At 48.1% G+C, this 12,469-nt stretch overlaps 1 long non-coding RNA gene across 1 annotated transcript; it reads left to right on the plus strand.

Moving 5' to 3' along the window:
- The first annotated feature begins 923 nt into the window (after positions 1-923).
- On the plus strand, positions 924-7,394 carry LOC148006580 (uncharacterized). The gene is made up of 2 exons (XR_015683935.1): positions 924-1,457; positions 5,586-7,394. It is a non-coding gene; the product is annotated as an uncharacterized LOC148006580 (long non-coding RNA).
- The last annotated feature ends 5,075 nt before the right edge of the window (positions 7,395-12,469 follow it).

Here is a 12,469-nt window from a genome sequence, read left to right on the forward strand (position 1 = left end):
AGGCAAGCGGCTAGGAGAAAAACATGGCTTAGCACCACCAGCCCTATGAACGGGGCTAGCCACGTGAAGAGTGAAGTCTGCCAGAAAGACCAGAACGAAGGTGTGCCCTGGTTGCACTGGCGGAGTTCTTCAGACGATCGGTGGTGGAGTGATTCAGATTAGTTCCCGCCAGGCCAGATCCATTGATATAGTAACGGAACTCTTCTCTCAAGAACACACAGGTGCCTCCCACGTCTGCTTCGAGGAGGTCCATTACCTTTCAGTTCTGCATGGCAACCGGGGCCATGGAAGTGATCCGAAGCTGGAGGGAGGCCAGTGAGCTGCCAAGTTGTTGATGGCCTTTTGGAGACAGTCGCATGGCTCTCTGATCTCATGGCTTACGCCGATTGATCACTCTTGTGGAGGCCACAGTAGCAATGCCTGTCAGTGATGCAGTGGGGATGGTAGAAAAGGAGAGGATGACTATTCCAGTCTTCCCAGATAGTGTTAGGTCTGGTCTCAGCATCACAGGGCTACATGGAGAGGATGGGTCACCAGGGGATAGTCTTTTGACACAGGGTCGTTGTACCAGGAGAGCACCCACTGGAGGTGCCCAGACAGATACCTGTGTTAGTAGTGAAAAGAAAATTATACGAATTCTAGGTTTATAAATATAAAAATTAAAAAATAAACCCCAAAAGGCCACAGACCCAGGGCTAAGCCCTGCAGCCAAGACTAGCAGGCCATAAAGATAAAGGAGCACAGGAAACACTGTTCAGGCAGGACTGAAAAGCCATAAAAAAAAGGAATGCAGGATCCAGCTCAGGCTATCGAGGACTGACCCATAAACCATCCAAAGACGTCCCCCCAGCTTACTCAGAGTCATACTTTAACCAGATGTCCTCCAGACCCTGATAAGCCCCTACTTGTGCTTTTCAGCCATTGTGTCCTACAGAGAGCACTCCAAGAAACCGGACAGCCCAAGCCTAACCAGAGGTGTTTCAAATACAAATGCTCCATCAGTTTTGACAAACGTTTAAAAATAATGAGGACCTGAAGACCCTACCCTTCTCCTGATTTAGTAGCTCTGTTCCAGGAACCAGGGGGCCATAAAACCTTCTGGCGTCCCCTTATCTCCTGGAGCCATAAAACAATCTTGTAACTTGTGGTACATTCCCCTTTGACATCCCCCATCCCCTGGTGCTCACAGCCTCTGCCTTTAAATACTCTTTTTCCCAGCCTCTCGGGGCCGACACCTCTGTCTCCTGCGCGGGATACGTGTCGGCCCGGAGATCTCTGTAATAGGTCTCCGTAATAAACCTCGCCTTTGCTTATTACATCCAAAATGGTCTCTCTGTGTCTGGGGTCCGCGATTTCCCAAGACTTGAGTAAGGGTCTCTCTGCGTGGGATCTTTCATATTTATGGGGGCTCGTCCGGGATCTGCGCGACTACCCCAGACTCCGAAGACCCCTTGGAGGTGAGTTGGATGTTTGTCTGAGTGTTTCTGTGTGAGCGGCGCCGCAATTGTCAGTCTGTGTCTGTCTCTGTTTTGGTTCCGCCGTGTGTGTATATATGTGTGTCTTAGTACTGGTCAGTGTTAAGAGGGCAGATGGGTATTCCTGCCCTGTGGTAAGAGGGCAGATGGGTATTCCTGCCCTGTGGTAAGAGGGTGGATGTGTATTCCTGCCCTGTAGGAGAGTGGATGTGTATCCCCACTCAGTGCAGCTGCCTTTGTGGTCCGTGAGGACCCCCTGGCTGCGGAAGGGGGGACGCCCCGGGCCCGCAAGGCTGCAGCCCCTGGAAGACGTTCCACGGGCGGAGAACAGTCGGGAGAGCCCGGCTATGGACAGTCAGGAGGACCTGACTCTGGTTTTCTGGAACAAAGGAGATGGAATGCTCCTTTTACCTAGGCGGGAGTGGACGAGGAATCCCACTCCGTCAGAGGTCGAGTTCAGCTGCCTATTTAAATATAGGCACGGACAAGTGTGCTTAGTCGTTAGGACAAGAGGACACTCTGGAATCCTGTTGGGAGGTGGAATCAGATGGTCCATCTCATCCCAAAAGCAGCTAAGGTTAAGCTGCAGTTTGGGCCACGTACTGAAGGTACCAGGCATCTGTGAAAGTTGGTTATAAGATGCTTTGTCTTGATATTGTTTGTCTGGCTTGTTTTCTGTGGTATTGTCGAGTGTCTTTTTGGCTTTTGTTTCGTTTTTGAATTTTGGACTGACGACTGTGTTTGAATTTGGACTGACGACTGTGTTTAAAATCTTGGACTGATGACTGTGTTTGAAATCATGAAACTGTTTGCTTTGTTCGTCAAAGAGTTTTGCTTGGTCCTCTTGGTGCTTAAGTTAAGAGTTAAAAATAATTTACTTGAGAAAAATTGTTTTCTGCCAGGGAGTTTTGTCTTTCTCTCTTGAGCCTCCTCCCCAAGGAGAGAGGCCCCTCCCTTTACTCCCCTTGATCAGCCTAGCTGCTGTTAACAGTTGTGTAAACAGACATTAACAAAAACCTTGAGGACAAAACCTCTCGTAAATAAAAAAGTTCCCCAGATTAGGCCTCCGGTATAAAACAAGTATAGTGAGTAAGAAACTTAATTTTATGGACCCCGCTCTAGTGGCGGTGTGTTGGTTGATAGCCAATGTTAAGTTTTTAAAACATAGTGTTTTATCTGTGCTTGTGCTCCCAACACACAGTAGGGGGGAGCGAAATTAGCTGCGGAGCTGCTAAAGCGAGCATGGGGACTTCTCAAGTCTCACCCAATTTTTCTGGCTCTTCAAGAGCTGTTTAAAAGGAAAAGGCTTAAGGTAAAAAGAAACACTATAGAGAGATTTCTTAGTGAATTACTACACCTTGGTTCGCGATCTCTGGGAATCTCACGATGGACAGCTGAGATAAGCTAGAAAAAGATTTAAATTTTGCCTGGGAACAAGGAATCTTAAAGGCGGAGTTTCAGCCGGTATGGCACTTAGTGCGCAGCTGCCTAAAAGATCAGAAATGCTGTCAACAGGCTATAAAAAAAGGGACAGGCTGTGTTAAAAATGCTACAGGAAGAATGATCTAAAAAGGCTGAAAGTGAGGTGGGGGAGGACTCTAAGAAAAACAAGAACAAGAAAAGAATTTCTGCTTTTAGTGACCAGACCTTCAACTCTTGCTCACAGAAAGAGGGTGCTCATTAAGAGAAGTTCTTTAAGGAGCCTGCCTTATCTGCTGGCCCTATTCCAAGAGAGGAGCCAGTCTCCAGCATTAAATTACTTTTCTCACTGGTCATCATTAGCATGGAGAATGCCTTTGATCCTATCCCCACAGCAGCCAGTTCCTGCCCCTGTGGTAGAAATGTCCCAGGTTGGGGGGCAGAGAAGCCCCTAAAATAGTTTCAAAGAATCTACAACAAACTGTAAAGAACTTTGTTTTGTTTTGCCAGTTTGAATTTAGAATTCAGGCTTTGGCTGTGGCCGAGGTCAGGATTAATGTTTTCTTTTCCATGGGCCTTTAGCCCACTGAGAAAGTTTGGTAAAGGGCTGCTACTGAGGTCCTGAAAGCCCCAGGTGAACTGGTTACAATTCTTTTGTCAGCTGCTTAGTATCTAACACCCAGGTTCTATCGTCTCTCCATCCTTTTATTATTAGTTGTTACTGAAAGCCTAGTGCCATTTAGAGGATGGGTCTCTTGAGTGATAAAGCCACTGAGCTGGCACTAAAGGAAGGTACTCCTTAAGGGAAAATCTAAGTCCAGAGAGACAACCGGTAACAGATAGACTGCCCCTCTGCTCACTTTTCTGTTTCACAGACACAAGGTCTTTTTGTCCCAAGAAAGCCTCCTGGCTTAGCTGTGTGACTAAATGCTATTTGCCCTCTTCAGTGGACCTCTATTCTCAAGATTCTCTTGTTTTCTCACCATCCCATTTGAGATGCTTGTTAGTAACTGTTACAGGTCTTCTTTACCACCGAGGAAAGACAAAATCCTACTAGAGGCCAGAAAAAGTGTTCCAGAGATGGATGGAAGGCCCTCACTTCTGCCTGCTCTTTTCAGACGCCTAAAGGTAGGGAGTGCCAGGTCTGCCGCCAGGCTCCAAGGGTGGGTCTCTGAGGGGCTAAAAAATGCCCCACCAATCTGGCTAAGATAAAGAAAGGATATGAAGAAAAAGTTACAAAAATTTAAAGGGTTAAGTTAAGTTGCTGAGAGTTAGTACAAGTTACAGAGAAAGAGGTAAAAAGAACAGAAAGCTAAAAAAAAAAAAAAGAGACAAAAAGAAGAGGAAGTTAGAGAGATAAAAGACGAGAGAGGAACATATACTGGCCACAGTAGTTAGGGAACCTAGGAAGATAGTACCTGGCAACAGAAGAGAATTCCTGACTAAAGATCAGTGTGCCTAATACAAAAAAAAAGGATATTGGGTCAGGGACTGCCCCAGAAAGAACAAGAGGGGACACTGGAGAGCCTCTTGGTGCTGGCTATACACAGAGATAGAAGGGAAGCCCGCCCAGTTGTTTTTGTGGATACAGGGACCCAATGCTCTGTGCTCCTATGCCCCCCTGTGGGCCAATATCCAAAGACCTTGAGTGCAAGGAGCCACTGACAACGAACAATACTTATGGACTGCCCGAAGAACAGTGGACCTTGGCGTGGGCCGGGTAACCCACTAGTTCATAGTCATCCCTGACTGCCCCCATCCCTTGCTCATGAGAAAATTGCTCTCCAAATTGGCTTGCGTGGGCTGAAATGGCTGGATGAGGCCATGTGTATACATATCTATAGACTGTGTATGTGAAGCTTAAGACCTGTCTCAGTACACCAGTACCTGATGCTGGGAGATGTGTGGCTTAGTGCTTTTCGGCCTGAAACACATCACTCCTGCCAGCCGGGCACTAACAATTATCACCCAATCCAGGACTTAAACTGTGATAGAGTGGCTGATAGAGTGTCCAAAGATGGGACCACTGGTCAGCTGCCATGGACTAGATTCTCCACCGGTTGGGGACAATCTGGTCACCTTGCTGCCCAATCCGGACCTGGAGCCACCACAGCACAAGTGTCAAACACTGACAGAAGCACATGGGTGGAGGAAAGACCTCTGTGACTGGCTGATTGACCCCTGCTGAAAGCCGAGGACCTTGTCCACAGACGGGAACAGTTCTCTTCATGAATGAAGATACCTTTCCAGGGATAGATAGAAGCTTTCCTCACCAAACGAGAGACGGCCTCTACAATCATCAAGAAGATACTGGAAAAAATCTTCCCCAGGTCTGGAATGCCCAAGGTAATCTGGTCTGACAGCGGCCCTACTTTCGTTGCCAAGGTAAGCCAGGGTGTGGCCAAGTATTTAGAGGTCGATTAGAAATTACATTATATTTACAGACCTCAAAGTTCAGGACAGGTAGAGTAAATAAATAAAATTTTAAAAGAGATCCTGAACAGATTGACCATGGAGACTGGCACAGACTGGGTGACACTCCTTCCCTCTTGCTCTCTTCAGAGCAAGAAATACCCCTTCCAGACTCAGCTTTACCCCCTTTGAGATCTTATATGGGGCCTCAGCTCCCCTGACTGTATTAGATGATGTTACTGAACCAACATGTCATAGTAATAATGATTTGTGTGCCAGGCTAAAAGACCTACAGGTGATACAGAAAGAAATCTGCTCACAGCTGACAACAGCCTATGCCCCGGAGACCCCTGAGACATCCCATCAGTTCCAGGTCGGAAGCAGCTACACTGAGCCCAGACACTCGATCCTCGCTGGAAAGGACCATACCTGGTGCTGCTGACCACCCTGACAGCCGTCAATTCTCAGCCCTCACCAGCCGTGTACTAGCTGTTAGGGCTGAGAGCTGGGACCTAGAGAGAAATTCAGTCATGTTTGTCCTGGGTTCCATCGAGATAGGTGTGGGGATAGGCTTGATTTCTATTACAAATGATGTAACATTACATATGTTAGTACTCCTAACACTTCTTGGGACTGTGCCTCAGGGATCACAACCTATATAAGTTTAGAAGTTCTGAAAGACAGTCATGACCTTGGTGTATAGGTTCAGATAGTGTCCAGATTGGAATCCTGATGCTAAAGACTTAGTAAGAGACAAAAAAAAAGGAGTTGAGAATTACTTAGGGCTAGGGCTATCTAGGTGCTACAAGGGCAGCACAAGGACATCTGCTGTTGCCCTACAATACAAGGCTTATAGAGAATTCAGAACTGCCATTGACTCAGATATAAAAAGAGTAAAAGACTTTTTAGCTGACCTCCAAGAATACCTAACCTCCCTCTCAGAGGTAGTCCTTCAAAATAGAAAAAGATTAGACCTGATATTCCTTAAAGAAGGAGTCTGTGTGCTATACTAAAAGAAAAATGTTGCTTCTATACAGACCATTCAGGAGTAATTAAAGACTCCATAAATAAACTTAGAAAAAGGTTAGACAAAAGACAGACAGAAAAACACATCAGAGATAGTTCGAGAGCTAGTTTAATAGATCTCCCTGGATGACTACCCTACTCTCTGCTACAGGTGGGCCATTATTAATAATTTTCTTGGTTTTAGTTTTTGGCTCCTGCGTGACAAACAGGTTAATTACTTTTGTTAAAAATCGAGTGGGTGCTGTGCGGTTGATGTTGTGAGACAACAGTACCAGTCAGTTAGGACAACTGGTGAGACCAAATACGAGACTTGATATCAAAATTCTAAGATTAGAATTATTTAATAGGAGAAGACGGGAATGAAAAGAAAATTATACGAATTCTAGGTTTATAAATATAAAAATTAAAAAATAAACCCCAAAAGGCCACAGACCCAGGGCTAAGCCCTGCAGCCAAGACTAGCAGGCCATAAAGATAAAGGAGCACAGGAAACACTGTTCAGGCAGGACTGACAAGCCATAAAAAAAAGGAATGCAGGATCCAGCTCAGGCTATCGAGGACTGACCCATAAACCATCCAAAGACGTCCCCCCAGCTTACTCAGAGTCATACTTTAACCAGATGTCCTCCAGACCCTGATAAGCCCCTACTTGTGCTTTTCAGCCATTGTGTCCTACAGAGAGCACTCCAAGAAACCGGACAGCCCAAGCCTAACCAGAGGTGTTTCAAATACAAATGCTCCATCAGTTTTGACAAACGTTTAAAAATAATGAGGACCTGAAGACCCTACCCTTCTCCTGATTTAGTAGCTCTGTTCCAGGAACCAGGGGGCCATAAAACCTTCTGGCGTCCCCTTATCTCCTGGAGCCATAAAACAATCTTGTAACTTGTGGTACATTCCCCTTTGACATCCCCCATCCCCTGATGCTCACAGCCTCTGCCTTTAAATACTCTTTTTCCCAGCCTCTCGGGGCCGACACCTCTGTCTCCTGCGCGGGATACGTGTCGGCCCGGAGATCTCTGTAATAGGTCTCCGTAATAAACCTCGCCTTTGCTTATTACATCCAAAATGGTCTCTCTGTGTCTGGGGTCCGCGATTTCCCAAGACTTGAGTAAGGGTCTCTCTGCGTGGGATCTTTCAGTAGCACTGCAAAGGGAGCAGAGTCCTGAGTAGCAGAAAAGGACTTGGATGTCCAGGGAGGCTTGGAAGAGGGGTGCATCTTGTGTGGTGCTGCCCTTGGTTGGGGGGCGGGGGTCAGTCATTGGTATCATATAGGGACTAAATAAGGGCACTGTGATCAGAGCAGGGTCACCCAGAGCAGCACAGAGAACGCAGTTGCTAAGGTTGGATGGAGGCTTTAGCATGGTTAAGTAGGGTTGTTCCCTCCTGGATGAGGCCCAGTCAGGAGAAAGGTTCTTTTATTTTAAATCTGAAATAAAGAGGGGTCTCCCAGGTATGATTGGAGGAACTCCTTCTGCTGTTGTATGGCCTTGGTGAGGTTTGAGAGACTCTGGAGGAGGGAGGACGGGGTCTGGACATAAGCTCTCCAGATTTCTGTTTGTTCACATGGGTGTGCAGACGTGTCCATTTGATAGACCTGCCGATTACTCCCTGTGCCCACCGGTCATCCCAGAGGTCTTGACTATCAATGCAGTGTTGTACCATAGCAGGAGACATCAGACTAGTTTGGTGACCCGTTCTTGACCCTGTCAGCCACCAGCAGTATTTTTGTTCACACAATCTTAGGAGGTTTCTTTTAGAAGAGCCCCATGGGCAGCTCCCATATTCCTTGACCCATTGGGTACAACAGGCCTTGTCTGTCTGGTCATAGGCAAAGCAAAACATAGGGTAATTATAGCCCTTTGTGCATTTAAAGAGGGGTACCGGGATGAAGATAACTTCTTGGCATCCCTCAGGAGGACAGTTGACCTGGTCCACAAAGTCATTGTGGGTCTCATCGACTCCATGGTCCAAGGATCCCGAACATGGAAACACCAGGAGTATGTTGGATCTGGGTGAGGACTGAGATGACTATAAGCAAAATGGCAACCTGGCATGGGTGTCTTAGGGCCTGGCACTTGCTGCAGCACAGGCAACAAAGAACAAACACGACCTAGGAAGAGAAAGAGGAAAAGGTGAATCCGAGAGTGAATGCAGTCAGGCCTGGACCATTCAGACCTGTTCTTGGGGATCTCTGCAGAACCTGAGTGAAGTAGGTCCCATATGTTGGGTGGACCATCCATCCTGGGCGAGGGACTTCTTGAGCCCAGATAGATGGTACCAACACTGATGTCCCTGGAGTTCATCAGTCAAGGGTCTGGTGAGGATCACAGTGTAGAGTCCCATCCACCAGGGCTCTAAAGACTTAGAAGATAATTGTTTGAGAAGTGCCTGGTCCCCTGGACAAAGCGGTAGAGGATCCACAGTGGTTGTGTCCACCAATGTGGGAGTAGGGAGATGGTTGTCAGAGTGCGAGCTGAGAGGGAAGCATGGGAGGCAGGGTAAGTAGACAGCCAATGGGGGAGCTTGGGTTAGGAGGTGACTTTTAAAGAGGAATGGCCTGTAAAGGTACTCAAAAGGGCCAAGGCCTGTAGGAGACCTTAAGAGTGGCTTGGGCAAAGGGAAGAAGAGAAGACCAGGACAATCTGAGCTTGAGGAAAAGCTTGGTGTGTTGTTTGATGAGGCCATCAGCTCTCTCTATCTTTCCTAATGGCTGAGGGCAATGCAAAATATGAAGTTTCCAAGAGACGTTCAAGGCTTCAGAGCTGAGTTCGATGATCTTAGAAATGAAGGCTGGACTGCTGTCTGTCTGGAAGGTCTATGGCATGCCAAGCAGAGGAACGATGTGTTCATGGAGCTTCTGGGTCGCCCTGCCTGCTGTTTCCCCGAAGGCGGGGAATGCCTTGATTCACTGTAACAACAAAAGTTAGGAAATAGCGGAGTTTTTTGTGTGGGCATGTGTGTGAAGTCAATTTGCCAGCCTTCGCCCAGTTAATGTCCTCTGAGGTCATGCAGTGTCTGATGAATCTGGAGATCCCTCTGGAGGTTGGTCTTGGCACACATCTGGCAGGAAGTATGGACCTGTAAAATATAGACTCTAAAATCGGTGGGATAGAAAAGGGGGCTCTGGAAACTGGAATAGGGCCTTGGGACCAACGCATAGGCTCTGGTGGATGTCAGAGACGGTGGAAGGCACCATTTCTGAGGAAGAATAAGGTGGTTATTTAGGTAAAGTCACCCATCGTTTGCTTGTGTGGTCCCTTTGCCAAGGAATTTGTTTCTTTCCCTGGCTGGGGTTTGTAGGAAGATATGGGGAAGAGGATGTGTCCTGTGGGTCTGGAAGCAACCCCTGAGCCATTGAGTCAGTCCTGCATTACCCGGAGCTACAGGTCTGTGGAGGTCTGGAGCCCCCAGCAGTGAATTATGACCACATCTGCTGGGAGTCGAAGGGCCTCCAAGAGCTTTGCTTTAAGGGGACCACTGACAACAGGAATGCTCTGGGTGGTGAAGAAACCTCTTCCTTTCCATAGGACTGAGTGGCTATGAGTTATCAGAAAGGCATCCTAAGAATCAGTGTAGATGGTATCATGTTTGGCAATATGGAGTTCCCTGGTTAGAGAAATTCATTCAGCCTTTTGAAGAGGTTCCCACTGGGAGACGTTCACCTCAGTTGTTTCAGCTGAGGTGACTACCGCATATACCACTTAGTGGGTTCCTGAGTTTTCTGTAAGGGAACTTCTGTCCACAAAAAGGGTGAATTGGGGGTTTGTGAGAGGTAGGCCCAAGAGGCCCCAAAATGAAGGAATCTGATCTGCTGTACTTGGAGGTTATGGGTCCCTCAGAGCCCATGCTTGGTCAAAGGTGAGAGTCTTAGAGCAGTGGCTAAGTTGGCTGCTCAAGTATACTATAGTTGGAGAGCATAGATGAGATTTAGAGAGGGAGACGTGGTACCGCGGGGAGCCAAGAAAGTTTAGAAGTAAAGAGGTGGCCATCTGGGACAGACAGAGTGGGGTTGGAAAGTATGAAGTCATCTACATATTGCAGAAGTTTACTAGAGTTAAGGTCAGAACAGTCCATGTAGACTGAACAGTCCATGAGGGAGAACTGTCCATGTAGGCTGTCCCACAGCCCATATATCAGGGTCCTCCCAGGTGAAGGCAAAGAGAAAAAATGGGTCAGGGTGTAGGGGGACAGTAAAGAAGGCACCTTTGAGGACCAGGACAGTGAACTGGGAAGTTGTGGAAGGGATGTCCGAGAGGAGGGTGTAGGGGCTGGTAACCACTGGGTGGATTGGGATGACTGCCTCGTTAATGAGGCCAAGGTCCTGAACTAAGCAGTAGGCACCCAGAGGGCTCACACACCAGGAGAATGGGAGCACTGCAAGACGAGTCAATAGGGAGTAGGAGTCCCTGAGACAGAAGGCAGGCAGGTAGTGATGGGCTTGAGGCTGCAGAGATGGGCTTCAGAAATGGGAGACTGGGGTCTGGAAGAGAGGGAAGAGGGGTCCTTAAGGTGAATTAGGACCAGCTGGTAGTGAGTAGCAATTACCAGGGTAGAGATATCCCGTACTTGGGGGTCGACATGATCAGGTAGGGTAGGGACAGGGCAGTCTGGGGTAGGGATCTCTGAGGTAATTGGGGGAAGGAGATGATGATTATGGGGACCAGGGAGAGGGTGGCTCCAAAGCAGCTGAGGATATCAAGGCCAAGTTAAGGCACAGGGCAGACAGGCGTGACCAGAAAAGAATGGGAAAATTGTCCTAGAAGAATCGAAGGAAGTGGCAGGGTCTTGGGCGGAGAGGAGGGGGCTATGTCCACTCCCATAACAGAAATTAGTGATGGGACTGGGCCGTGGAACCCAGTGGGAAATCAAGGCAGAGAAGGTAGCCCCTTCCATCACTAGGGACATGATGGACTTACCCACTACCTGGAGCTTGGTGAGAGAGATGGGAATTTCCAAATCTGGGGGCTGTCAATCCTCCACCAGACCTCTAAGGCTAAGAGGGCCTGAGATGCCTACACTGGTGGGGCTGGACCTCCATGGTGTGTCACAGAGGATGAGCTTACATTAGGGCACTCTGACCTCCAGTGGCTGGGCTACCAGCTGATAGGGCATGGCTTCATAGACTGTTGAGGGTTGGTATGGCTGAAGGACCAGTGGCTTTTCATGCCTTGAAGGAGGCAGCAGACCATGACACCCCACCTCCCTCAGGCCATTTTGACCCAGTTGATAATCCCAATTAGGTCCAGTAGCTGGTGCTTCAATGTCACCCATGGAGGACTACGTGGTCCACTAGGTAGGTTTGGTCTAAGTATGTCTGGCTGCTGCCTGAACCTGTTTGTACTTCTTGGGAGTGAGAGTAGAAGCCCGGATGACATAAATGCCATGTTAAGTCATAGCAAAGGTAGCAGAACTCCCTAATCTAGGCAGATGAATTGGCAGAGAAGGAGCCTAACTGTTTTTCAACCTGGGAGAGGTCTTAGTGGTAGAAAGAAATGTGAACATGAACAACTTCTTCAAGTCCAGCCACAGGCAGAGCAGGTGATGGTGTAGAAAAGGGAGAGGTAGGTGAAGAAGGAGGAAGGGCAGGGGTAGGTGGGGAAGAAGGAAGAGGTGGGTACAAGGAAGAAGGGCGGTCACTGGGCAGAGCATGTGGTGGTGTAGGAGTGGGAGGAGTAGACGGGTCTCAGGGCAGGGGTGGTACCTCAGACAGAACAGAAGGTGGCTCAGGGCCTGAGTCCCAGATGGATGCCACGACCCTGGCCAACAAGACTAACATCATCAAGCACTGGCTACAGAGGGAGGAGCAGGAGCACAGTTCCCCCCAAAACCTGGATATAAGGGAGTTTAAGCCATTTGTCCATACCCCAGCAGAAATTTTCAAAACCATGAATGCTCTGGTCAAGAGTGCCCACTGGGAGACCAGTTGGACTTATTGTCCTAGGTGTATTGTGGCCAAGACACAGAGCAAAGAAAAACTAAGCTCTTTGGATATACAATGTGAGACAGCCCCGATTTGGATAAGTTTCATAGCAGGCACCCCAAGGGTGACTGAGGCTTGGGTTTAGACTTCGTATTGCCCATTTTCAAGCCTGAGTCAGTAACTAGAATACTATGACACAGTGTTCTGCATGATA

Source organism: Rattus norvegicus, chromosome 3 (genome assembly GCF_021556685.1).
Source record: "Rattus norvegicus strain SHRSP/BbbUtx chromosome 3, alternate assembly SHRSP_T2T, whole genome shotgun sequence".
Classification (NCBI taxonomy): Eukaryota; Metazoa; Chordata; class Mammalia; order Rodentia; family Muridae; genus Rattus; species Rattus norvegicus.